The sequence below is a fragment of the Eubalaena glacialis genome, chromosome 1 (genome assembly GCF_028564815.1).
Source record: "Eubalaena glacialis isolate mEubGla1 chromosome 1, mEubGla1.1.hap2.+ XY, whole genome shotgun sequence".
In the NCBI taxonomy this organism is placed as follows: Eukaryota; Metazoa; Chordata; class Mammalia; order Artiodactyla; family Balaenidae; genus Eubalaena; species Eubalaena glacialis.
The window spans coordinates 92,431,574-92,455,847 of NC_083716.1; the positions used below are offsets into that span (position 1 = coordinate 92,431,574).

Genomic DNA, 24,274 nt, shown 5'->3' on the forward strand with positions numbered 1-24,274 from the left:
CACCAGGGCCGGGGTCCTGTGCTCGGCGGGCGGCGTGGGGGCAAGGGGGGGCCTTGCTGGGGCTAAGGGGCCGTGCCCACTCCATGGTGGCTCCCAGTGGCTTCGGGCCAGCTGCTGCCCGGCCGGAGGGCCGGCCCGGCCGTGGCCGGGCTGCGCCTAACTCCGCGTGGGCGGGCAGGGGGGGATGCCCAAGGGACCGCGGCCGCCGGGCCCTGAAGCCTCCGGGGCCGCGTCCCTGTGAGCGTCGAGCGGGATCTGCGGCGGGGCGCCAAGCGCCGACGGGCCTGGAGCGTCCCGCCCGCCCTGGGCTGCGAGGTGGCCCACCACTCCGCCACCCCCGGGTCCCCGAGGCCTCCTGTCGCCTGCCTGGGCGGGCGGCAGGGCCCTGCGGGAGAGGGCTGTCCGCCGGCATGGCGGTAAGGCGCAGGCGCCAGCGAAGCTGGGCCTCAAGAGGCACCGCGCGGGCCCCTCCTGCGTCTACGGCCATACCACCCTGAACGCGCCCGATCTCGTCTGATCTCGGAAGCTAAGCAGGGTCGGGCCTGGTTAGTACTTGGATGGGAGACCGCCTGGGAATACCGGGTGCTGTAGGCTTTTTGCCTCCCGCTCCGCCTTCTCCTTTAGTCGCCCGCCGCCTCCGCCCCCGCCCCCGCCCCCGCCCCCGCCGGGCACCGCTGCAGGCCCCACCTCCTCCGGCCCCTCCCACCACAGCGCGCCAGAGGGGGCGCTCTCCGCCTGCCTGGCCGGCCAGGCGGCCAGAAGGCGGCCCTGGAAGGCAGCCGCATCCCAGCCGCTCCCGGGGTGGCTGGCCTGAACCCAGACTCCGCCTCAGGCCCGGGTGCCGGCCGTGCGGCCCGCGAGCCCCTTGACCTGCACCTGGCCGCCCCCACCAGCGCCCAGCCCCGGCGCAGCCACCTATCTGCCGGTGTGTCTCTCCACAGCTCCCTCCGGAAAAAGCCCCCCCTCCGCCGTTTCGCCACGGCCGGGGGCGGGAGCGGGGGCGGGGGCCGGGGCCGGTGCTCCGGGCCGGCCGGCCACAAGGCGCCGGGTCCTGTGCTCGGCGGGTGGCGTGGGGGCAAGGGTGGCCTTGCTGGGGCTAAGGGGCCGTGCCGACTCAATGGTGGCTCCCAGTGGGTTAAGGGCCGACTGCCGTCGGGCAGGAGGGCCGGCCCGGGCTGCGGCTGGGCTGCGCCTAGCGCCGCGTGGGCGGGCAGAGGGGAGGCCCAAGGGACCGCGGGCCCCGGGCCCTGAAGCCTCCGGGGCCACGTCCCTGTGAGCGACGTGCGGGATCTGGGGCGGGGCGCCAAGCGCCGAACGGTTTGGTGGGTCCCGCCCGCCCTGGGCTGGGAGGTCGCCGAACCCTCCGCCACCCCCCTGGTACCCGAGGCCGCCGTTGCCCTGCCTGGGCGGGCGGCGGGGCCCTGCCGGGGCGGGCTGGCCGCCGGGCTGGCGGGGAGGCGCAAGCGCCAGCGAAGCTGGGCCTCAAGAGGCACTCCGCGGGCCCCTTTTAACGTCTACGGCCATACCACCCTGAACGCGCCCGATCTCGTCTGATCTCGGAAGCTAAGCAGGGTCGGGCCTGGTTAGTACTTGGATGGGAGACCGCCTGGGAATACCGGGTGCTGTAGGCTTTTTGCCTCCCGCTCCGCCTTCTCCTTTAGTCGCCCGCGGCCTAGGCCGAGGCCGAGGCCAAGGCCGAGGCCGCTGCCTCCGCCCCCGCCCCCGCCCCCGCCGGGCAGCGCTGCAGGCCCCACCTCCTCCGGCCCCTCCCACCACAGCGCGCCAGAGGGGGCGCTCCGCGCCGGCCTGGCCGGCCAGGCGGCCAGAAGGCGGCCCTGGAAGGCAGCCGCCACCCCAGCCGCTCCCGTGGTGGCTGGCCCGGACCCAGACTCCGCCGCAGGCCGGGGTGCCGTCCGTGCGGCCCACGAAGCCCTCGACCTGCACTTGGCCGCCCCCACCGGAGCCCAGCCGCGCCGCAGCCCCCTGTCTGCCCGTGTGTCTCTCCACAGCTCCCTCCGGAAAAAGCCCACCCTTTGCCACTTCGCCACGGCCGAGAGTGGGAGCGGGGTCGTGGGCTGGGACCGGTTCGCTGGGCTGGCTAGACACCAGGCGCCGGGAACTTTGCTCGGCAGTTGGCGTGGGGGCAAGGGTGGCGTTGCTGTGTCTAAGGGGCCGTGCCGGCTCAATGGTGGCTCCCAGTGGCTTCGGGCCAACTGCCGTTGGGCAGGCGGGCCGGCCAGGCCGTGGCTGGGCTGCGCCTAGCACTGTGTGGATTGACAGGGTGGGGAATGCACAAGGGACCGAGGGCCACAGGCCCTTAAGCCTCCGGGGCCAAGTCCTGTGAGCGTTGAGCGGCTCTGGGGCGGAGGGCCAAGCGCCTACAGGCCTGGAGGGTCCCGCCTGACCTGAGCTGCGAAGTCGCCCACAACTCCACCACCCCCGGGCCCTCGAGGCCTCCTGTCGCTTGCCTGGGCGGACGGCAGGGCCGCGCCGGAGAGGGTTGGCTGCCGGGCTGGCGGTAAGTCGCCAGCACCAGCGAAGCTAAGCCTCAAGAGGCACACCGTGGCCCCCGCTGCATTCTACGGCCACACCTCCCTGAACGCACCACACCTCGTCTGATCTCGGAAGCTAATCAGGGTCTGGCCTGTTTCGTACCTGGATGGGAGACCACATGGGAATACCGAGTGCTGTAGGCTTTTTTGCCTCCCGCTCCGCCTTGACATTTAGTGGCCCGCGGCCGAGGCTGCCTCCGCCCCCGCTGAGCACCGCTGCAGGCCTCACCTCCTCACGTCCCTCCCAACACAGCGCGCCGGAGGGATCGCTCCCCGCCGAGCTGGCTGGACATGCGGCCAGAATGCGGCCCTGGAAGGCAGCCGCCACCCCAGCCGCTCCCGTGGTGGCTGGCCCGGACCCAGACTCCGCCGCAGGCCGGGGTGCCGTCCGTGCGGCCCGCGAGGCCCTCGACCTGCACTTGGCCGCCCCCACCGGAGCCCAGCCGCGCCGCAGCCCCCTGTCTGCCCGTGTGTCTCTCCACAGCTCCCTCCGGAAAAAGCCCCCCCTCCGCCGTTTCGCCACGGCCGGGGGCGGGAGCGGGGGCGGGGGCCGGGGCCGCTTCTCCGGGCCTGCCGGCCACCAGGGCCGGGGTCCTGTGCTCGGCGGGCGGCGTGGGGGCAAGGGGGGGCCTTGCTGGGGCTAAGGGGCCGTGCCCACTCCATGGTGGCTCCCAGTGGCTTCGGGCCAGCTGCTGCCCGGCCGGAGGGCCGGCCCGGCCGTGGCCGGGCTGCGCCTAACTCCGCGTGGGCGGGCAGGGGGGGATGCCCAAGGGACCGCGGCCGCCGGGCCCTGAAGCCTCCGGGGCCGCGTCCCTGTGAGCGTCGAGCGGGATCTGCGGCGGGGCGCCAAGCGCCGACGGGCCTGGAGCGTCCCGCCCGCCCTGGGCTGCGAGGTGGCCCACCACTCCGCCACCCCCGGGTCCCCGAGGCCTCCTGTCGCCTGCCTGGGCGGGCGGCAGGGCCCTGCCGGAGAGGGCTGGCCGCCGGCATGGCGGTAAGGCGCAGGCGCCAGCGAAGCTGGGCCTCAAGAGGCACCGCGCGGGCCCCTCCTGCGTCTACGGCCATACCACCCTGAACGCGCCCGATCTCGTCTGATCTCGGAAGCTAAGCAGGGTCGGGCCTGGTTAGTACTTGGATGGGAGACCGCCTGGGAATACCGGGTGCTGTAGGCTTTTTGCCTCCCGCTCCGCCTTCTCCTTTAGTCGCCCGCCGCCTCCGCCCCCGCCCCCGCCCCCGCCCCCGCCGGGCACCGCTGCAGGCCCCACCTCCTCCGGCCCCTCCCACCACAGCGCGCCAGAGGGGGCGCTCTCCGCCTGCCTGGCCGGCCAGGCGGCCAGAAGGCGGCCCTGGAAGGCAGCCGCATCCCAGCCGCTCCCGGGGTGGCTGGCCTGAACCCAGACTCCGCCTCAGGCCCGGGTGCCGGCCGTGCGGCCCGCGAGCCCCTTGACCTGCACCTGGCCGCCCCCACCAGCGCCCAGCCCCGGCGCAGCCACCTATCTGCCGGTGTGTCTCTCCACAGCTCCCTCCGGAAAAAGCCCCCCCTCCGCCGTTTCGCCACGGCCGGGGGCGGGAGCGGGGGCGGGGGCCGGGGCCGGTGCTCCGGGCCGGCCGGCCACAAGGCGCCGGGTCCTGTGCTCGGCGGGTGGCGTGGGGGCAAGGGTGGCCTTGCTGGGGCTAAGAGGCCGTGCCGACTCAATGGTGGCTCCCAGTGGGTTAAGGGCCGACTGCCGTCGGGCAGGAGGGCCGGCCCGGGCTGCGGCTGGGCTGCGCCTAGCGCCGCGTGGGCGGGCAGAGGGGAGGCCCAAGGGACCGCGGGCCCCGGGCCCTGAAGCCTCCGGGGCCACGTCCCTGTGAGCGACGTGCGGGATCTGGGGCGGGGCGCCAAGCGCCGAACGGTTTGGTGGGTCCCGCCCGCCCTGGGCTGGGAGGTCGCCGAACCCTCCGCCACCCCCCTGGTACCCGAGGCCGCCGTTGCCCTGCCTGGGCGGGCGGCGGGGCCCTGCCGGGGCGGGCTGGCCGCCGGGCTGGCGGGGAGGCGCAAGCGCCAGCGAAGCTGGGCCTCAAGAGGCACTCCGCGGGCCCCTTTTAACGTCTACGGCCATACCACCCTGAACGCGCCCGATCTCGTCTGATCTCGGAAGCTAAGCAGGGTCGGGCCTGGTTAGTACTTGGATGGGAGACCGCCTGGGAATACCGGGTGCTGTAGGCTTTTTGCCTCCCGCTCCGCCTTCTCCTTTAGTCGCCCGCGGCCTAGGCCGAGGCCGAGGCCAAGGCCGAGGCCGCTGCCTCCGCCCCCGCCCCCGCCCCCGCCGGGCAGCGCTGCAGGCCCCACCTCCTCCGGCCCCTCCCACCACAGCGCGCCAGAGGGGGCGCTCCGCGCCGGCCTGGCCGGCCAGGCGGCCAGAAGGCGGCCCTGGAAGGCAGCCGCCACCCCAGCCGCTCCCGTGGTGGCTGGCCCGGACCCAGACTCCGCCGCAGGCCGGGGTGCCGTCCGTGCGGCCCACGAAGCCCTCGACCTGCACTTGGCCGCCCCCACCGGAGCCCAGCCGCGCCGCAGCCCCCTGTCTGCCCGTGTGTCTCTCCACAGCTCCCTCCGGAAAAAGCCCACCCTTTGCCACTTCGCCACGGCCGAGAGTGGGAGCGGGGTCGTGGGCTGGGACCGGTTCGCTGGGCTGGCTAGACACCAGGCGCCGGGAACTTTGCTCGGCAGTTGGCGTGGGGGCAAGGGTGGCGTTGCTGTGTCTAAGGGGCCGTGCCGGCTCAATGGTGGCTCCCAGTGGCTTCGGGCCAACTGCCGTTGGGCAGGCGGGCCGGCCAGGCCGTGGCTGGGCTGCGCCTAGCACTGTGTGGATTGACAGGGTGGGGAATGCACAAGGGACCGAGGGCCACAGGCCCTTAAGCCTCCGGGGCCAAGTCCTGTGAGCGTTGAGCGGCTCTGGGGCGGAGGGCCAAGCGCCTACAGGCCTGGAGGGTCCCGCCTGACCTGAGCTGCGAAGTCGCCCACAACTCCACCACCCCCGGGCCCTCGAGGCCTCCTGTCGCTTGCCTGGGCAGACGGCAGGGCCGCGCCGGAGAGGGTTGGCTGCCGGGCTGGCGGTAAGTCGCCAGCACCAGCGAAGCTAAGCCTCAAGAGGCACACCGTGGCCCCCGCTGCATTCTACGGCCACACCTCCCTGAACGCACCACACCTCGTCTGATCTCGGAAGCTAATCAGGGTCTGGCCTGTTTCGTACCTGGATGGGAGACCACATGGGAATACCGAGTGCTGTAGGCTTTTTTGCCTCCCGCTCCGCCTTGACATTTAGTGGCCCGCGGCCGAGGCCGCCTCCGCCCCCGCTGAGCACCGCTGCAGGCCTCACCTCCTCACGTCCCTCCCAACACAGCGCGCCGGAGGGATCGCTCCCCGCCGAGCTGGCTGGACATGCGGCCAGAATGCGGCCCTGGAAGGCAGCCGCCACCCCAGCCGCTCCCGTGGTGGCTGGCCCGGACCCAGACTCCGCCGCAGGCCGGGGTGCCGTCCGTGCGGCCCGCGAGGCCCTCGACCTGCACTTGGCCGCCCCCACCGGAGCCCAGCCGCGCCGCAGCCCCCTGTCTGCCCGTGTGTCTCTCCACAGCTCCCTCCGGAAAAAGCCCCCCCTCCGCCGTTTCGCCACGGCTGGGGGCGGGAGCGGGGGCGGGGGCCGGGGCCGCTTCTCCGGGCCTGCCGGCCACCAGGGCCGGGGTCCTGTGCTCGGCGGGCGGCGTGGGGGCAAGGGGGGGCCTTGCTGGGGCTAAGGGGCCGTGCCCACTCCATGGTGGCTCCCAGTGGCTTCGGGCCAGCTGCTGCCCGGCCGGAGGGCCGGCCCGGCCGTGGCCGGGCTGCGCCTAACTCCGCGTGGGCGGGCAGGGGGGGATGCCCAAGGGACCGCGGCCGCCGGGCCCTGAAGCCTCCGGGGCCGCGTCCCTGTGAGCGTCGAGCGGGATCTGCGGCGGGGCGCCAAGCGCCGACGGGCCTGGAGCGTCCCGCCCGCCCTGGGCTGCGAGGTGGCCCACCACTCCGCCACCCCCGGGTCCCCGAGGCCTCCTGTCGCCTGCCTGGGCGGGCGGCAGGGCCCTGCCGGAGAGGGCTGGCCGCCGGCATGGCGGTAAGGCGCAGGCGCCAGCGAAGCTGGGCCTCAAGAGGCACCGCGCGGGCCCCTCCTGCGTCTACGGCCATACCACCCTGAACGCGCCCGATCTCGTCTGATCTCGGAAGCTAAGCAGGGTCGGGCCTGGTTAGTACTTGGATGGGAGACCGCCTGGGAATACCGGGTGCTGTAGGCTTTTTGCCTCCCGCTCCGCCTTCTCCTTTAGTCGCCCGCCGCCTCCGCCCCCGCCCCCGCCCCCGCCCCCGCCGGGCACCGCTGCAGGCCCCACCTCCTCCGGCCCCTCCCACCACAGCGCGCCAGAGGGGGCGCTCTCCGCCTGCCTGGCCGGCCAGGCGGCCAGAAGGCGGCCCTGGAAGGCAGCCGCATCCCAGCCGCTCCCGGGGTGGCTGGCCTGAACCCAGACTCCGCCTCAGGCCCGGGTGCCGGCCGTGCGGCCCGCGAGCCCCTTGACCTGCACCTGGCCGCCCCCACCAGCGCCCAGCCCCGGCGCAGCCACCTATCTGCCGGTGTGTCTCTCCACAGCTCCCTCCGGAAAAAGCCCCCCCTCCGCCGTTTCGCCACGGCCGGGGGCGGGAGCGGGGGCGGGGGCCGGGGCCGGTGCTCCGGGCCGGCCGGCCACAAGGCGCCGGGTCCTGTGCTCGGCGGGTGGCGTGGGGGCAAGGGTGGCCTTGCTGGGGCTAAGAGGCCGTGCCGACTCAATGGTGGCTCCCAGTGTGTTAAGGGCCGACTGCCGTCGGGCAGGAGGGCCGGCCCGGGCTGCGGCTGGGCTGCGCCTAGCGCCGCGTGGGCGGGCAGAGGGGAGGCCCAAGGGACCGCGGGCCCCGGGCCCTGAAGCCTCCGGGGCCACGTCCCTGTGAGCGACGTGCGGGATCTGGGGCGGGGCGCCAAGCGCCGAACGGTTTGGTGGGTCCCGCCCGCCCTGGGCTGGGAGGTCGCCGAACCCTCCGCCACCCCCCTGGTACCCGAGGCCGCCGTTGCCCTGCCTGGGCGGGCGGCGGGGCCCTGCCGGGGCGGGCTGGCCGCCGGGCTGGCGGGGAGGCGCAAGCGCCAGCGAAGCTGGGCCTCAAGAGGCACTCCGCGGGCCCCTTTTAACGTCTACGGCCATACCACCCTGAACGCGCCCGATCTCGTCTGATCTCGGAAGCTAAGCAGGGTCGGGCCTGGTTAGTACTTGGATGGGAGACCGCCTGGGAATACCGGGTGCTGTAGGCTTTTTGCCTCCCGCTCCGCCTTCTCCTTTAGTCGCCCGCGGCCTAGGCCGAGGCCGAGGCCAAGGCCGAGGCCGCTGCCTCCGCCCCCGCCCCCGCCCCCGCCGGGCAGCGCTGCAGGCCCCACCTCCTCCGGCCCCTCCCACCACAGCGCGCCAGAGGGGGCGCTCCGCGCCGGCCTGGCCGGCCAGGCGGCCAGAAGGCGGCCCTGGAAGGCAGCCGCCACCCCAGCCGCTCCCGTGGTGGCTGGCCCGGACCCAGACTCCGCCGCAGGCCGGGGTGCCGTCCGTGCGGCCCACGAAGCCCTCGACCTGCACTTGGCCGCCCCCACCGGAGCCCAGCCGCACCGCAGCCCCCTGTCTGCCCGTGTGTCTCTCCACAGCTCCCTCCGGAAAAAGCCCACCCTTTGCCACTTCGCCACGGCCGAGAGTGGGAGCGGGGTCGTGGGCTGGGACCGGTTCGCTGGGCTGGCTAGACACCAGGCGCCGGGAACTTTGCTCGGCAGTTGGCGTGGGGGCAAGGGTGGCGTTGCTGTGTCTAAGGGGCCGTGCCGGCTCAATGGTGGCTCCCAGTGGCTTCGGGCCAACTGCCGTTGGGCAGGCGGGCCGGCCAGGCCGTGGCTGGGCTGCGCCTAGCACTGTGTGGATTGACAGGGTGGGGAATGCACAAGGGACCGAGGGCCACAGGCCCTTAAGCCTCCGGGGCCAAGTCCTGTGAGCGTTGAGCGGCTCTGGGGCGGAGGGCCAAGCGCCTACAGGCCTGGAGGGTCCCGCCTGACCTGAGCTGCGAAGTCGCCCACAACTCCACCACCCCCGGGCCCTCGAGGCCTCCTGTCGCTTGCCTGGGCGGACGGCAGGGCCGCGCCGGAGAGGGTTGGCTGCCGGGCTGGCGGTAAGTCGCCAGCACCAGCGAAGCTAAGCCTCAAGAGGCACACCGTGGCCCCCGCTGCATTCTACGGCCACACCTCCCTGAACGCACCACACCTCGTCTGATCTCGGAAGCTAATCAGGGTCTGGCCTGTTTCGTACCTGGATGGGAGACCACATGGGAATACCGAGTGCTGTAGGCTTTTTTGCCTCCCGCTCCGCCTTGACATTTAGTGGCCCGCGGCCGAGGCCGCCTCCGCCCCCGCTGAGCACCGCTGCAGGCCTCACCTCCTCACGTCCCTCCCAACACAGCGCGCCGGAGGGATCGCTCCCCGCCGAGCTGGCTGGACATGCGGCCAGAATGCGGCCCTGGAAGGCAGCCGCCACCCCAGCCGCTCCCGTGGTGGCTGGCCCGGACCCAGACTCCGCCGCAGGCCGGGGTGCCATCCGTGCGGCCCGCAAGGCCCTCGACCTGCACTTGGCCGCCCCCACCGGAGCCCAGCCACGCCGCAGCCCCCTGTCTGCCCGTGTGTCTCTCCACAGCTCCCTCCGGAAAAAGCCCCCCCTCCGCCGTTTCGCCACGGCCGGGGGCGGGAGCGGGGGCGGGGGCCGGGGCCGCTTCTCCGGGCCTGCCGGCCACCAGGGCCGGGGTCCTGTGCTCGGCGGGCGGCGTGGGGGCAAGGGGGGGCCTTGCTGGGGCTAAGGGGCCGTGCCCACTCCATGGTGGCTCCCAGTGGCTTCGGGCCAGCTGCTGCCCGGCCAGAGGGCCGGCCCGGCCGTGGCCGGGCTGCGCCTAACTCCGCGTGGGCGGGCAGGGGGGGATGCCCAAGGGACCGCGGCCGCCGGGCCCTGAAGCCTCCGGGGCCGCGTCCCTGTGAGCGTCGAGCGGGATCTGCGGCGGGGCGCCAAGCGCCGACGGGCCTGGAGCGTCCCGCCCGCCCTGGGCTGCGAGGTGGCCCACCACTCCGCCACCCCCGGGTCCCCGAGGCCTCCTGTCGCCTGCCTGGGCGGGCGGCAGGGCCCTGCCGGAGAGGGCTGGCCGCCGGCATGGCGGTAAGGCGCAGGCGCCAGCGAAGCTGGGCCTCAAGAGGCACCGCGCGGGCCCCTCCTGCGTCTACGGCCATACCACCCTGAACGCGCCCGATCTCGTCTGATCTCGGAAGCTAAGCAGGGTCGGGCCTGGTTAGTACTTGGATGGGAGACCGCCTGGGAATACCGGGTGCTGTAGGCTTTTTGCCTCCCGCTCCGCCTTCTCCTTTAGTCGCCCGCCGCCTCCGCCCCCGCCCCCGCCCCCGCCCCCGCCGGGCACCGCTGCAGGCCCCACCTCCTCCGGCCCCTCCCACCACAGCGCGCCAGAGGGGGCGCTCTCCGCCTGCCTGGCCGGCCAGGCGGCCAGAAGGCGGCCCTGGAAGGCAGCCGCATCCCAGCCGCTCCCGGGGTGGCTGGCCTGAACCCAGACTCCGCCTCAGGCCCGGGTGCCGGCCGTGCGGCCCGCGAGCCCCTTGACCTGCACCTGGCCGCCCCCACCAGCGCCCAGCCCCGGCGCAGCCACCTATCTGCCGGTGTGTCTCTCCACAGCTCCCTCCGGAAAAAGCCCCCCCTCCGCCGTTTCGCCACGGCCGGGGGCGGGAGCGGGGGCGGGGGCCGGGGCCGGTGCTCCGGGCCGGCCGGCCACAAGGCGCCGGGTCCTGTGCTCGGCGGGTGGCGTGGGGGCAAGGGTGGCCTTGCTGGGGCTAAGGGGCCGTGCCGACTCAATGGTGGCTCCCAGTGGGTTAAGGGCCGACTGCCGTCGGGCAGGAGGGCCGGCCCGGGCTGCGGCTGGGCTGCGCCTAGCGCCGCGTGGGCGGGCAGAGGGGAGGCCCAAGGGACCGCGGGCCCCGGGCCCTGAAGCCTCCGGGGCCACGTCCCTGTGAGCGACGTGCGGGATCTGGGGCGGGGCGCCAAGCGCTGAACGGTTTGGTGGGTCCCGCCCGCCCTGGGCTGGGAGGTCGCCGAACCCTCCGCCACCCCCCTGGTACCCGAGGCCGCCGTTGCCCTGCCTGGGCGGGCGGCGGGGCCCTGCCGGGGCGGGCTGGCCGCCGGGCTGGCGGGGAGGCGCAAGCGCCAGCGAAGCTGGGCCTCAAGAGGCACTCCGCGGGCCCCTTTTAACGTCTACGGCCATACCACCCTGAACGCGCCCGATCTCGTCTGATCTCGGAAGCTAAGCAGGGTCGGGCCTGGTTAGTACTTGGATGGGAGACCGCCTGGGAATACCGGGTGCTGTAGGCTTTTTGCCTCCCGCTCCGCCTTCTCCTTTAGTCGCCCGCGGCCTAGGCCGAGGCCGAGGCCAAGGCCGAGGCCGCTGCCTCCGCCCCCGCCCCCGCCCCCGCCGGGCAGCGCTGCAGGCCCCACCTCCTCCGGCCCCTCCCACCACAGCGCGCCAGAGGGGGCGCTCCGCGCCGGCCTGGCCGGCCAGGCGGCCAGAAGGCGGCCCTGGAAGGCAGCCGCCACCCCAGCCGCTCCCGTGGTGGCTGGCCCGGACCCAGACTCCGCCGCAGGCCGGGGTGCCGTCCGTGCGGCCCACGAAGCCCTCGACCTGCACTTGGCCGCCCCCACCGGAGCCCAGCCGCGCCGCAGCCCCCTGTCTGCCCGTGTGTCTCTCCACAGCTCCCTCCGGAAAAAGCCCACCCTTTGCCACTTCGCCACGGCCGAGAGTGGGAGCGGGGTCGTGGGCTGGGACCGGTTCGCTGGGCTGGCTAGACACCAGGCGCCGGGAACTTTGCTCGGCAGTTGGCGTGGGGGCAAGGGTGGCGTTGCTGTGTCTAAGGGGCCGTGCCGGCTCAATGGTGGCTCCCAGTGGCTTCGGGCCAACTGCCGTTGGGCAGGCGGGCCGGCCAGGCCGTGGCTGGGCTGCGCCTAGCACTGTGTGGATTGACAGGGTGGGGAATGCACAAGGGACCGAGGGCCACAGGCCCTTAAGCCTCCGGGGCCAAGTCCTGTGAGCGTTGAGCGGCTCTGGGGCGGAGGGCCAAGCGCCTACAGGCCTGGAGGGTCCCGCCTGACCTGAGCTGCGAAGTCGCCCACAACTCCACCACCCCCGGGCCCTCGAGGCCTCCTGTCGCTTGCCTGGGCGGACGGCAGGGCCGCGCCGGAGAGGGTTGGCTGCCGGGCTGGCGGTAAGTCGCCAGCACCAGCGAAGCTAAGCCTCAAGAGGCACACCGTGGCCCCCGCTGCATTCTACGGCCACACCTCCCTGAACGCACCACACCTCGTCTGATCTCGGAAGCTAATCAGGGTCTGGCCTGTTTCGTACCTGGATGGGAGACCACATGGGAATACCGAGTGCTGTAGGCTTTTTTGCCTCCCGCTCCGCCTTGACATTTAGTGGCCCGCGGCCGAGGCCGCCTCCGCCCCCGCTGAGCACCGCTGCAGGCCTCACCTCCTCACGTCCCTCCCAACACAGCGCGCCGGAGGGATCGCTCCCCGCCGAGCTGGCTGGACATGCGGCCAGAATGCGGCCCTGGAAGGCAGCCGCCACCCCAGCCGCTCCCGTGGTGGCTGGCCCGGACCCAGACTCCGCCGCAGGCCGGGGTGCCGTCCGTGCGGCCCGCGAGGCCCTCGACCTGCACTTGGCCGCCCCCACCGGAGCCCAGCCGCGCCGCAGCCCCCTGTCTGCCCGTGTGTCTCTCCACAGCTCCCTCCGGAAAAAGCCCCCCCTCCGCCGTTTCGCCACGGCCGGGGGCGGGAGCGGGGGCGGGGGCCGGGGCCGCTTCTCCGGGCCTGCCGGCCACCAGGGCCGGGATCCTGTGCTCGGCGGGCGGCGTGGGGACAAGGGGGGGCCTTGCTGGGGCTAAGGGGCCGTGCCCACTCCATGGTGGCTCCCAGTGGCTTCGGGCCAGCTGCTGCCCGGCCGGAGGGCCGGCCCGGCCGTGGCCGGGCTGCGCCTAACTCCGCGTGGGCGGGCAGGGGGGGATGCCCAAGGGACCGCGGCCGCCGGGCCCTGAAGCCTCCGGGGCCGCGTCCCTGTGAGCGTCGAGCGGGATCTGCGGCGGGGCGCCAAGCGCCGACGGGCCTGGAGCGTCCCGCCCGCCCTGGGCTGCGAGGTGGCCCACCACTCCGCCACCCCCGGGTCCCCGAGGCCTCCTGTCGCCTGCCTGGGCGGGCGGCAGGGCCCTGCGGGAGAGGGCTGGCCGCCGGCATGGCGGTAAGGCGCAGGCGCCAGCGAAGCTGGGCCTCAAGAGGCACCGCGCGGGCCCCTCCTGCGTCTACGGCCATACCACCCTGAACGCGCCCGATCTCGTCTGATCTCGGAAGCTAAGCAGGGTCGGGCCTGGTTAGTACTTGGATGGGAGACCGCCTGGGAATACCGGGTGCTGTAGGCTTTTTGCCTCCCGCTCCGCCTTCTCCTTTAGTCGCCCGCCGCCTCCGCCCCCGCCCCCGCCCCCGCCCCCGCCGGGCACCGCTGCAGGCCCCACCTCCTCCGGCCCCTCCCACCACAGCGCGCCAGAGGGGGCGCTCTCCGCCTGCCTGGCCGGCCAGGCGGCCAGAAGGCGGCCCTGGAAGGCAGCCGCATCCCAGCCGCTCCCGGGGTGGCTGGCCTGAACCCAGACTCCGCCTCAGGCCCGGGTGCCGGCCGTGCGGCCCGCGAGCCCCTTGACCTGCACCTGGCCGCCCCCACCAGCGCCCAGCCCCGGCGCAGCCACCTATCTGCCGGTGTGTCTCTCCACAGCTCCCTCCGGAAAAAGCCCCCCCTCCGCCGTTTCGCCACGGCCGGGGGCGGGAGCGGGGGCGGGGGCCGGGGCCGGTGCTCCGGGCCGGCCGGCCACAAGGCGCCGGGTCCTGTGCTCGGCGGGTGGCGTGGGGGCAAGGGTGGCCTTGCTGGGGCTAAGGGGCCGTGCCGACTCAATGGTGGCTCCCAGTGGGTTAAGGGCCGACTGCCGTCGGGCAGGAGGGCCGGCCCGGGCTGCGGCTGGGCTGCGCCTAGCGCCGCGTGGGCGGGCAGAGGGGAGGCCCAAGGGACCGCGGGCCCCGGGCCCTGAAGCCTCCGGGGCCACGTCCCTGTGAGCGACGTGCGGGATCTGGGGCGGGGCGCCAAGCGCCGAACGGTTTGGTGGGTCCCGCCCGCCCTGGGCTGGGAGGTCGCCGAACCCTCCGCCACCCCCCTGGTACCCGAGGCCGCCGTTGCCCTGCCTGGGCGGGCGGCGGGGCCCTGCCGGGGCGGGCTGGCCGCCGGGCTGGCGGGGAGGCGCAAGCGCCAGCGAAGCTGGGCCTCAAGAGGCACTCCGCGGGCCCCTTTTAACGTCTACGGCCATACCACCCTGAACGCGCCCGATCTCGTCTGATCTCGGAAGCTAAGCAGGGTCGGGCCTGGTTAGTACTTGGATGGGAGACCGCCTGGGAATACCGGGTGCTGTAGGCTTTTTGCCTCCCGCTCCGCCTTCTCCTTTAGTTGCCCGCGGCCTAGGCCGAGGCCGAGGCCAAGGCCGAGGCCGCTGCCTCCGCCCCCGCCCCCGCCCCCGCCGGGCAGCGCTGCAGGCCCCACCTCCTCCGGCCCCTCCCACCACAGCGCGCCAGAGGGGGCGCTCCGCGCCGGCCTGGCCGGCCAGGCGGCCAGAAGGCGGCCCTGGAAGGCAGCCGCCACCCCAGCCGCTCCCGTGGTGGCTGGCCCGGACCCAGACTCCGCCGCAGGCCGGGGTGCCGTCCGTGCGGCCCACGAAGCCCTCGACCTGCACTTGGCCGCCCCCACCGGAGCCCAGCCGCGCCGCAGCCCCCTGTCTGCCCGTGTGTCTCTCCACAGCTCCCTCCGGAAAAAGCCCACCCTTTGCCACTTCGCCACGGCCGAGAGTGGGAGCGGGGTCGTGGGCTGGGACCGGTTCGCTGGGCTGGCTAGACACCAGGCGCCGGGAACTTTGCTCGGCAGTTGGCGTGGGGGCAAGGGTGGCGTTGCTGTGTCTAAGGGGCCGTGCCGGCTCAATGGTGGCTCCCAGTGGCTTCGGGCCAACTGCCGTTGGGCAGGCGGGCCGGCCAGGCCGTGGCTGGGCTGCGCCTAGCACTGTGTGGATTGACAGGGTGGGGAATGCACAAGGGACCGAGGGCCACAGGCCCTTAAGCCTCCGGGGCCAAGTCCTGTGAGCGTTGAGCGGCTCTGGGGCGGAGGGCCAAGCGCCTACAGGCCTGGAGGGTCCCGCCTGACCTGAGCTGCGAAGTCGCCCACAACTCCACCACCCCCGGGCCCTCGAGGCCTCCTGTCGCTTGCCTGGGCGGACGGCAGGGCCGCGCCGGAGAGGGTTGGCTGCCGGGCTGGCGGTAAGTCGCCAGCACCAGCGAAGCTAAGCCTCAAGAGGCACACCGTGGCCCCCGCTGCATTCTACGGCCACACCTCCCTGAACGCACCACACCTCGTCTGATCTCGGAAGCTAATCAGGGTCTGGCCTGTTTCGTACCTGGATGGGAGACCACATGGGAATACCGAGTGCTGTAGGCTTTTTTGCCTCCCGCTCCGCCTTGACATTTAGTGGGCCGCGGCCGAGGCCGCCTCCGCCCCCGCTGAGCACCGCTGCAGGCCTCACCTCCTCACGTCCCTCCCAACACAGCGCACCGGAGGGATCGCTCCCCGCCGAGCTGGCTGGACATGCGGCCAGAATGCGGCCCTGGAAGGCAGCCGCCACCCCAGCCGCTCCCGTGGTGGCTGGCCCGGACCCAGACTCCGCCGCAGGCCGGGGTGCCGTCCGTGCGGCCCGCGAGGCCCTCGACCTGCACTTGGCCGCCCCCACCGGAGCCCAGCCGCGCCGCAGCCCCCTGTCTGCCCGTGTGTCTCTCCACAGCTCCCTCCGGAAAAAGCCCCCCCTCCGCCGTTTCGCCACGGCCGGGGGCGGGAGCGGGGGCGGGGGCCGGGGCCGCTTCTCCGGGCCTGCCGGCCACCAGGGCCGGGGTCCTGTGCTCGGCGGGCGGCGTGGGGGCAAGGGGGGGCCTTGCTGGGGCTAAGGGGCCGTGCCCACTCCATGGTGGCTCCCAGTGGCTTCGGGCCAGCTGCTGCCCGGCCGGAGGGCCGGCCCGGCCGTGGCCGGGCTGCGCCTAACTCCGCGTGGGCGGGCAAGGGGGGATGCCCAAGGGACCGCGGCCGCCGGGCCCTGAAGCCTCCGGGGCCGCGTCCCTGTGAGCGTCGAGCGGGATCTGCGGCGGGGCGCCAAGCGCCGACGGGCCTGGAGCGTCCCGCCCGCCCTGGGCTGCGAGGTGGCCCACCACTCCGCCACCCCCGGGTCCCCGAGGCCTCCTGTCGCCTGCCTGGGCGGGCGGCAGGGCCCTGCCGGAGAGGGCTGGCCGCCGGCATGGCGGTAAGGCGCAGGCGCCAGCGAAGCTGGGCCTCAAGAGGCACCGCGCGGGCCCCTCCTGCGTCTACGGCCATACCACCCTGAACGCGCCCGATCTCGTCTGATCTCGGAAGCTAAGCAGGGTCGGGCCTGGTTAGTACTTGGATGGGAGACCGCCTGGGAATACCGGGTGCTGTAGGCTTTTTGCCTCCCGCTCCGCCTTCTCCTTTAGTCGCCCGCCGCCTCCGCCCCCGCCCCCGCCCCCGCCCCCGCCGGGCACCGCTGCAGGCCCCACCTCCTCCGGCCCCTCCCACCACAGCGCGCCAGAGGGGGCGCTCTCCGCCTGCCTGGCCGGCCAGGCGGCCAGAAGGCGGCCCTGGAAGGCAGCCGCATCCCAGCCGCTCCCGGGGTGGCTGGCCTGAACCCAGACTCCGCCTCAGGCCCGGGTGCCGGCCGTGCGGCCCGCGAGCCCCTTGACCTGCACCTGGCCGCCCCCACCAGCGCCCAGCCCCGGCGCAGCCACCTATCTGCCGGTGTGTCTCTCCACAGCTCCCTCCGGAAAAAGCCCCCCCTCCGCCGTTTCGCCACGGCCGGGGGCGGGAGCGGGGGCGGGGGCCGGGGCCGGTGCTCCGGGCCGGCCGGCCACAAGGCGCCGGGTCCTGTGCTCGGCGGGTGGCGTGGGGGCAAGGGTGGCCTTGCTGGGGCTAAGGGGCCGTGCCGACTCAATGGTGGCTCCCAGTGGGTTAAGGGCCGACTGCCGTCGGGCAGGAGGGCCGGCCCGGGCTGCGGCTGGGCTGCGCCTAGCGCCGCGTGGGCGGGCAGAGGGGAGGCCCAAGGGACCGCGGGCCCCGGGCCCTGAAGCCTCCGGGGCCACGTCCCTGTGAGCGACGTGCGGGATCTGGGGCGGGGCGCCAAGCGCCGAACGGTTTGGTGGGTCCCGCCCGCCCTGGGCTGGGAGGTCGCCGAACCCTCCGCCACCCCCCTGGTACCCGAGGCCGCCGTTGCCCTGCCTGGGCGGGCGGCGGGGCCCTGCCGGGGCGGGCTGGCCGCCGGGCTGGCGGGGAGGCGCAAGCGCCAGCGAAGCTGGGCCTCAAGAGGCACTCCGCGGGCCCCTTTTAACGTCTACGGCCATACCACCCTGAACGCGCCCGATCTCGTCTGATCTCGGAAGCTAAGCAGGGTCGGGCCTGGTTAGTACTTGGATGGGAGACCGCCTGGGAATACCGGGTGCTGTAGGCTTTTTGCCTCCCGCTCCGCCTTCTCCTTTAGTCGCCCGCGGCCTAGGCCGAGGCCGAGGCCAAGGCCGAGGCCGCTGCCTCCGCCCCCGCCCCCGCCCCCGCCGGGCAGCGCTGCAGGCCCCACCTCCTCCGGCCCCTCCCACCACAGCGCGCCAGAGGGGGCGCTCCGCGCCGGCCTGGCCGGCCAGGCGGCCAGAAGGCGGCCCTGGAAGGCAGCCGCCACCCCAGCCGCTCCCGTGGTGGCTGGCCCGGACCCAGACTCCGCCGCAGGCCGGGGTGCCGTCCGTGCGGCCCACGAAGCCCTCGACCTGCACTTGGCCGCCCCCACCGGAGCCCAGCCGCGCCGCAGCCCCCTGTCTGCCCGTGTGTCTCTCCACAGCTCCCTCCGGAAAAAGCCCACCCTTTGCCACTTCGCCACGGCCGAGAGTGGGAGCGGGGTCGTGGGCTGGGACCGGTTCGCTGGGCTGGCTAGACACCAGGCGCCGGGAACTTTGCTCGGCAGTTGGCGTGGGGGCAAGGGTGGCGTTGCTGTGTCTAAGGGGCCGTGCCGGCTCAATGGTGGCTCCCAGTGGCTTCGGGCCAACTGCCGTTGGGCAGGCGGGCCGGCCAGGCCGTGGCTGGGCTGCGCCTAGCACTGTGTGGATTGACAGGGTGGGGAATGCACAAGGGACCGAGGGCCACAGGCCCTTAAGCCTCCGGGGCCAAGTCCTGTGAGCGTTGAGCGGCTCTGGGGCGGAGGGCCAAGCGCCTACAGGCCTGGAGGGTCCCGCCTGACCTGAGCTGCGAAGTCGCCCACAACTCCACCACCCCCGGGCCCTCGAGGCCTCCTGTCGCTTGCCTGGGCGGACGGCAGGGCCGCGCCGGAGAGGGTTGGCTGCCGGGCTGGCGGTAAGTCGCCAGCACCAGCGAAGCTAAGCCTCAAGAGGCACACCGTGGCCCCCGCTGCATTCTACGGCCACACCTCCCTGAATGCACCACACCTCGTCTGATCTCGGAAGCTAATCAGGGTCTGGCCTGTTTCGTACCTGGATGGGAGACCACATGGGAATACCGAGTGCTGTAGGCTTTTTTGCCTCCCGCTCCGCCTTGACATTTAGTGGCCCGCGGCCGAGGCCGCCTCCGCCCCCGCTGAGCACCGCTGCAGGCCTCACCTCCTCACGTCCCTCCCAACACAGCGCGCCGGAGGGATCGCTCCCCGCCGAGCTGGCTGGACATGCGGCCAGAATGCGGCCCTGGAAGGCAGCCGCCACCCCAGCCGCTCCCGTGGTGGCTGGCCCGGACCCAGACTCCGCCGCAGGCCGGGGTGCCGTCCGTGCGGCCCGCGAGGCCCTCGACCTGCACTTGGCCGCCCCCACCGGAGCCCAGCCGCGCCGCAGCCCCCTGTCTGCCCGTGTGTCTCTCCACAGCTCCCTCCGGAAAAAGCCCCCCCCTCCGCCGTTTCGCCACGGCCGGGGGCGGGAGCGGGGGCGGGGGCCGGGGCCGGTGCTCCGGGCCGGCCGGCCACAAGGCGCCGGGTCCTGTGCTCGGCGGGTGGCGTGGGGGCAAGGGTGGCCTTGCTGGGGCTAAGGGGCCGTGCCGACTCAATGGTGGCTCCCAGTGGGTTAAGGGCCGACTGCCGTCGGGCAGGAGGGCCGGCCCGGGCTGCGGCTGGGCTGCGCCTAGCGCCGCGTGGGCGGGCAGAGGGGAGGCCCAAGGGACCGCGGGCCCCGGGCCCTGAAGCCTCCGGGGCCACGTCCCTGTGAGCGACGTGCGGGATCTGGGGCGGGGCGCCAAGCGCCGAACGGTTTGGTGGGTCCCGCCCGCCCTGGGCTGGGAGGTCGCCGAACCCTCCGCCACCCCCCTGGTACCCGAGGCCGCCGTTGCCCTGCCTGGGCGGGCGGCGGGGCCCTGCCGGGGCGGGCTGGCCGCCGGGCTGGCGGGGAGGCGCAAGCGCCAGCGAAGCTGGGCCTCAAGAGGCACTCCGCGGGCCCCTTTTAACGTCTACGGCCATACCACCCTGAACGCGCCCGATCTCGTCTGATCTCGGAAGCTAAGCAGGGTCGGGCCTGGTTAGTACTTGGATGGGAGACCGCCTGGGAATACCGGGTGCTGTAGGCTTTTTGCCTCCCGCTCCGCCTTCTCCTTTAGTCGCCCGCGGCCTAGGCCGAGGCCGAGGCCAAGGCCGAGGCCGCTGCCTCCGCCCCCGCCCCCGCCCCCGCCGGGCAGCGCTGCAGGCCCCACCTCCTCCGGCCCCTCCCACCACAGCGCGCCAGAGGGGGCGCTCCGCGCCGGCCTGGCCGGCCAGGCGGCCAGAAGGCGGCCCTGGAAGGCAGCCGCCACCCCAGCCGCTCCCGTGGTGGCTGGCCCGGACCCAGACTCCGCCGCAGGCCGGGGTGCCGTCCGTGCGGCCCACGAAGCCCTCGACCTGCACTTGGCCGCCCCCACCGGAGCCCAGCCGCGCCGCAGCCCCCTGTCTGCCCGTGTGTCTCTCCACAGCTCCCTCCGGAAAAAGCCCACCCTTTGCCACTTCGCCACGGCCGAGAGTGGGAGCGGGGTCGTGGGCTGGGACCGGTTCGCTGGGCTGGCTAGACACCAGGCGCCGGGAACTTTGCTCGGCAGTTGGCGTGGGGGCAAGGGTGGCGTTGCTGTGTCTAAGGGGCCGTGCCGGCTCAATGGTGGCTCCCAGTGGCTTCGGGCCAACTGCCGTTGGGCAGGCGGGCCGGCCAGGCCGTGGCTGGGCTGCGCCTAGCACTGTGTGGATTGACAGGGTGGGGAATGCACAAGGGACCGAGGGCCACAGGCCCTTAAGCCTCCGGGGCCAAGTCCTGTGAGCGTTGAGCGGCTCTGGGGCGGAGGGCCAAGCGCCTACAGGCCTGGAGGGTCCCGCCTGACCTGAGCTGCGAAGTCGCCCACAACTCCACCACCCCCGGGCCCTCGAGGCCTCCTGTCGCTTGCCTGGGCGGACGGCAGGGCCGCGCCGGAGAGGGTTGGCTGCCGGGCTGGCGGTAAGTCGCCAGCACCAGCGAAGCTAAGCCTCAAGAGGCACACCGTGGCCCCCGCTGCATTCTACGGCCACACCTCCCTGAACGCACCACACCTCGTCTGATCTCGGAAGCTAATCAGGGTCTGGCCTGTTTCGTACCTGGATGGGAGACCACATGGGAATACCGAGTGCTGTAGGCTTTTTTGCCTCCCGCTCCGCCTTGACATTTAGTGGCCCGCGGCCGAGGCCGCCTCCGCCCCCGCTGAGCACCGCTGCAGGCCTCACCTCCTCACGTCCCTCCCAACACAGCGCGCCGGAGGGATCGCTCCCCGCCGAGCTGGCTGGACATGCGGCCAGAATGCGGCCCTGGAAGGCAGCCGCCACCCCAGCCGCTCCCGTGGTGGCTGGCCCGGACCCAGACTCCGCCGCAGGCCGGGGTGCCGTCCGTGCGGCCCGCGAGGCCCTCGACCTGCACTTGGCCGCCCCCACCGGAGCCCAGCCGCGCCGCAGCCCCCTGTCTGCCCGTGTGTCTCTCCACAGCTCCCTCCGGAAAAAGCCCCCCCTCCGCCGTTTCGCCACGGCCGGGGGCGGGAGCGGGGGCGGGGGCCGGGGCCGCTTCTCCGGGCCTGCCGGCCACCAGGGCCGGGGTCCTGTGCTCGGCGGGCGGCGTGGGGGCAAGGGGGGGCCTTGCTGGGGCTAAGGGGCCGTGCCCACTCCATGGTGGCTCCCAGTGGCTTCGGGCCAGCTGCTGCCCGGCCGGAGGGCCGGCCCGGCCGTGGCCGGGCTGCGCCTAACTCCGCGTGGGCGGGCAGGGGGGGATGCCCAAGGGACCGCGGCCGCCGGGCCCTGAAGCCTCCGGGGCCGCGTCCCTGTGAGCGTCGAGCGGGATCTGCGGCGGGGCGCCAAGCGCCGACGGGCCTGGAGCGTCCCGCCCGCCCTGGGCTGCGAGGTGGCCCACCACTCCGCCACCCCCGGGTCCCCGAGGCCTCCTGTCGCCTGCCTGGGCGGGCGGCAGGGCCCTGCCGGAGAGGGCTGGCCGCCGGCATGGCGGTAAGGCGCAGGCGCCAGCGAAGCTGGGCCTCAAGAGGCACCGCGCGGGCCCCTCCTGCGTCTACGGCCATACCACCCTGAACGCGCCCGATCTCGTCTGATCTCGGAAGCTAAGCAGGGTCGGGCCTGGTTAGTACTTGGATGGGAGACCGCCTGGGAATACCGGGTGCTGTAGGCTTTTTGCCTCCCGCTCCGCCTTCTCCTTTAGTCGCCCGCCGCCTCCGCCCCCGCCCCCGCCCCCGCCCCCGCCGGGCACCGCTGCAGGCCCCACCTCCTCCGGCCCCTCCCACCACAGCGCGCCAGAGGGGGCGCTCTCCGCCTGCCTGGCCGGCCAGGCGGCCAGAAGGCGGCCCTGGAAGGCAGCCGCATCCCAGCCGCTCCCGGGGTGGCTGGCCTGAACCCAGACTCCGCCTCAGGCCCGGGTGCCGGCCGTGCGGCCCGCGAGCCCCTTGACCTGCACCTGGCCGCCCCCACCAGCGCCCAGCCCCGGCGCAGCCACCTATCTGCCGGTGTGTCTCTCCACAGCTCCCTCCGGAAAAAGCCCCCCCTCCGCCGTTTCGCCACGGCCGGGGGCGGGAGCGGGGGCGGGGGCCGGGGCCGGTGCTCCGGGCCGGCCGGCCACAAGGCGCCGGGTCCTGTGCTCGGCGGGTGGCGTGGGGGCAAGGGTGGCCTTGCTGGGGCTAAGGGGCCGTGCCGACTCAATGGTGGCTCCCAGTGGGTTAAGGGCCGACTGCCGTCGGGCAGGAGGGCCGGCCCGGGCTGCGGCTGGGCTGCGCCTAGCGCCGCGTGGGCGGGCAGAGGGGAGGCCCAAGGGACCGCGGGCCCCGGGCCCTGAAGCCTCCGGGGCCACGTCCCTGTGAGCGACGTGCGGGATCTGGGGCGGGGCGCCAAGCGCCGAACGGTTTGGTGGGTCCCGCCCGCCCTGGGCTGGGAGGTCGCCGAACCCTCCGCCACCCCCCTGGTACCCGAGGCCGCCGTTGCCCTGCCTGGGCGGGCGGCGGGGCCCTGCCGGGGCGGGCTGGCCGCCGGGCTGGCGGGGAGGCGCAAGCGCCAGCGAAGCTGGGCCTCAAGAGGCACTCCGCGGGCCCCTTTTAACGTCTACGGCCATACCACCCTGAACGCGCCCGATCTCGTCTGATCTCGGAAGCTAAGCAGGGTCGGGCCTGGTTAGTACTTGGATGGGAGACCGCCTGGGAATACCGGGTGCTGTAGGCTTTTTGCCTCCCGCTCCGCCTTCTCCTTTAGTCGCCCGCGGCCTAGGCCGAGGCCGAGGCCAAGGCCGAGGCCGCTGCCTCCGCCCCCGCCCCCGCCCCCGCCCCCGCCGGGCAGCGCTGCAGGCCCCACCTCCTCCGGCCCCTCCCACCACAGCGCGCCAGAGGGGGCGCTCCGCGCCGGCCTGGCCGGCCAGGCGGCCAGAAGGCGGCCCTGGAAGGCAGCCGCCACCCCAGCCGCTCCCGTGGTGGCTGGCCCGGACCCAGACTCCGCCGCAGGCCGGGGTGCCGTCCGTGCGGCCCACGAAGCCCTCGACCTGCACTTGGCCGCCCCCACCGGAGCCCAGCCGCGCCGCAGCCCCCTGTCTGCCCGTGTGTCTCTCCACAGCTCCCTCCGGAAAAAGCCCACCCTTTGCCACTTCGCCACGGCCGAGAGTGGGAGCGGGGTCGTGGGCTGGGACCGGTTCGCTGGGCTGGCTAGACACCAGGCGCCGGGAACTTTGCTCGGCAGTTGGCGTGGGGGCAAGGGTGGCGTTGCTGTGTCTAAGGGGCCGTGCCGGCTCAATGGTGGCTCCCAGTGGCTTCGGGCCAACTGCCGTTGGGCAGGCGGGCCGGCCAGGCCGTGGCTGGGCTGCGCCTAGCACTGTGTGGATTGACAGGGTGGGGAATGCACAAGGGACCGAGGGCCACAGGCCCTTAAGCCTCCGGGGCCAAGTCCTGTGAGCGTTGAGCGGCTCTGGGGCGGAGGGCCAAGCGCCTACAGGCCTGGAGGGTCCCGCCTGACCTGAGCTGCGAAGTCGCCCACAACTCCACCACCCCCGGGCCCTCGAGGCCTCCTGTCGCTTGCCTGGGCGGACGGCAGGGCCGCGCCGGAGAGGGTTGGCTGCCGGGCTGGCGGTAAGTCGCCAGCACCAGCGAAGCTAAGCCTCAAGAGGCACACCGTGGCCCCCACTGCATTCTACGGCCACACCTCCCTGAACGCACCACACCTCGTCTGATCTCGGAAGCTAATCAGGGTCTGGCCTGTTTCGTACCTGGATGGGAGACCACATGGGAATACCGAGTGCTGTAGGCTTTTTTGCCTCCCGCTCCGCCTTGACATTTAGTGGCCCGCGGCCGAGGCCGCCTCCGCCCCCGCTGAGCACCGCTGCAGGCCTCACCTCCTCACGTCCCTCCCAACACAGCGCGCCGGAGGGATCGCTCCCCGCCGAGCTGGCTGGACATGCGGCCAGAATGCGGCCCTGGAAGGCAGCCGCCACCCCAGCCGCTCCCGTGGTGGCTGGCCCGGACCCAGACTCCGCCGCAGGCCGGGGTGCCGTCCGTGCGGCCCGCGAGGCCCTCGACCTGCACTTGGCCGCCCCCACCGGAGCCCAGCCGCGCCGCAGCCCCCTGTCTGCCCGTGTGTCTCTCCACAGCTCCCTCCGGAAAAAGCCCCCCCTCCGCCGTTTCGCCACGGCCGGGGGCGGGAGCGGGGGCGGGGGCCGGGGCCGCTTCTCCGGGCCTGCCGGCCACCAGGGCCGGGGTCCTGTGCTCGGCGGGCGGCGTGGGGGCAAGGGGGGGCCTTGCTGGGGCTAAGGGGCCGTGCCCACTCCATGGTGGCTCCCAGTGGCTTCGGGCCAGCTGCTGCCCGGCCGGAGGGCCGGCCCGGCCGTGGCCGGGCTGCGCCTAACTCCGCGTGGGCGGGCAGGGGGGGATGCCCAAGGGACCGCGGCCGCCGGGCCCTGAAGCCTCCGGGGCCGCGTCCCTGTGAGCGTCGAGCGGGATCTGCGGC

General features: G+C 74.1%; 15 non-coding genes and 8 pseudogenes across 15 annotated transcripts; all 23 read left to right on the forward strand.

The window, feature by feature from the left end:
* The first annotated feature begins 475 nt into the window (after positions 1-475).
* Positions 476-594, forward strand: LOC133079553 (5S ribosomal RNA). Its single transcript, XR_009698234.1, has one exon. It is a non-coding gene; the product is annotated as a 5S ribosomal RNA (ribosomal RNA).
* A 918-nt stretch (positions 595-1,512) lies between these two features.
* LOC133079557 (5S ribosomal RNA) lies at positions 1,513-1,631 on the forward strand. The gene has a single exon (XR_009698235.1). It is a non-coding gene; the product is annotated as a 5S ribosomal RNA (ribosomal RNA).
* Positions 1,632-2,577: 946 nt separating this feature from the next.
* Positions 2,578-2,696, forward strand: LOC133075588 (5S ribosomal RNA; annotated as a pseudogene).
* Positions 2,697-3,605: 909 nt separating this feature from the next.
* On the forward strand, positions 3,606-3,724 carry LOC133079563 (5S ribosomal RNA). The gene has a single exon (XR_009698236.1). It is a non-coding gene; the product is annotated as a 5S ribosomal RNA (ribosomal RNA).
* A 918-nt stretch (positions 3,725-4,642) lies between these two features.
* LOC133079568 (5S ribosomal RNA) lies at positions 4,643-4,761 on the forward strand. The gene has a single exon (XR_009698241.1). It is a non-coding gene; the product is annotated as a 5S ribosomal RNA (ribosomal RNA).
* Positions 4,762-5,707: 946 nt separating this feature from the next.
* LOC133075593 (5S ribosomal RNA) lies at positions 5,708-5,826 on the forward strand (annotated as a pseudogene).
* A 909-nt stretch (positions 5,827-6,735) lies between these two features.
* On the forward strand, positions 6,736-6,854 carry LOC133079573 (5S ribosomal RNA). Its single transcript, XR_009698242.1, has one exon. It is a non-coding gene; the product is annotated as a 5S ribosomal RNA (ribosomal RNA).
* Positions 6,855-7,772: 918 nt separating this feature from the next.
* Positions 7,773-7,891, forward strand: LOC133079578 (5S ribosomal RNA). Its single transcript, XR_009698243.1, has one exon. It is a non-coding gene; the product is annotated as a 5S ribosomal RNA (ribosomal RNA).
* Positions 7,892-8,837: 946 nt separating this feature from the next.
* Positions 8,838-8,956, forward strand: LOC133075598 (5S ribosomal RNA; annotated as a pseudogene).
* A 909-nt stretch (positions 8,957-9,865) lies between these two features.
* On the forward strand, positions 9,866-9,984 carry LOC133079584 (5S ribosomal RNA). Its single transcript, XR_009698244.1, has one exon. It is a non-coding gene; the product is annotated as a 5S ribosomal RNA (ribosomal RNA).
* Positions 9,985-10,902: 918 nt separating this feature from the next.
* On the forward strand, positions 10,903-11,021 carry LOC133079589 (5S ribosomal RNA). Its single transcript, XR_009698245.1, has one exon. It is a non-coding gene; the product is annotated as a 5S ribosomal RNA (ribosomal RNA).
* A 946-nt stretch (positions 11,022-11,967) lies between these two features.
* On the forward strand, positions 11,968-12,086 carry LOC133075604 (5S ribosomal RNA; annotated as a pseudogene).
* A 909-nt stretch (positions 12,087-12,995) lies between these two features.
* On the forward strand, positions 12,996-13,114 carry LOC133079591 (5S ribosomal RNA). Its single transcript, XR_009698246.1, has one exon. It is a non-coding gene; the product is annotated as a 5S ribosomal RNA (ribosomal RNA).
* A 918-nt stretch (positions 13,115-14,032) lies between these two features.
* Positions 14,033-14,151, forward strand: LOC133079596 (5S ribosomal RNA). Its single transcript, XR_009698247.1, has one exon. It is a non-coding gene; the product is annotated as a 5S ribosomal RNA (ribosomal RNA).
* A 946-nt stretch (positions 14,152-15,097) lies between these two features.
* LOC133075607 (5S ribosomal RNA) lies at positions 15,098-15,216 on the forward strand (annotated as a pseudogene).
* A 909-nt stretch (positions 15,217-16,125) lies between these two features.
* Positions 16,126-16,244, forward strand: LOC133079605 (5S ribosomal RNA). Its single transcript, XR_009698253.1, has one exon. It is a non-coding gene; the product is annotated as a 5S ribosomal RNA (ribosomal RNA).
* A 918-nt stretch (positions 16,245-17,162) lies between these two features.
* Positions 17,163-17,281, forward strand: LOC133079608 (5S ribosomal RNA). Its single transcript, XR_009698254.1, has one exon. It is a non-coding gene; the product is annotated as a 5S ribosomal RNA (ribosomal RNA).
* A 946-nt stretch (positions 17,282-18,227) lies between these two features.
* Positions 18,228-18,346, forward strand: LOC133074778 (5S ribosomal RNA; annotated as a pseudogene).
* Positions 18,347-19,258: 912 nt separating this feature from the next.
* LOC133079614 (5S ribosomal RNA) lies at positions 19,259-19,377 on the forward strand. The gene has a single exon (XR_009698255.1). It is a non-coding gene; the product is annotated as a 5S ribosomal RNA (ribosomal RNA).
* A 946-nt stretch (positions 19,378-20,323) lies between these two features.
* Positions 20,324-20,442, forward strand: LOC133075613 (5S ribosomal RNA; annotated as a pseudogene).
* A 909-nt stretch (positions 20,443-21,351) lies between these two features.
* Positions 21,352-21,470, forward strand: LOC133079620 (5S ribosomal RNA). Its single transcript, XR_009698257.1, has one exon. It is a non-coding gene; the product is annotated as a 5S ribosomal RNA (ribosomal RNA).
* Positions 21,471-22,388: 918 nt separating this feature from the next.
* On the forward strand, positions 22,389-22,507 carry LOC133079625 (5S ribosomal RNA). Its single transcript, XR_009698258.1, has one exon. It is a non-coding gene; the product is annotated as a 5S ribosomal RNA (ribosomal RNA).
* A 952-nt stretch (positions 22,508-23,459) lies between these two features.
* Positions 23,460-23,578, forward strand: LOC133075626 (5S ribosomal RNA; annotated as a pseudogene).
* The last annotated feature ends 696 nt before the right edge of the window (positions 23,579-24,274 follow it).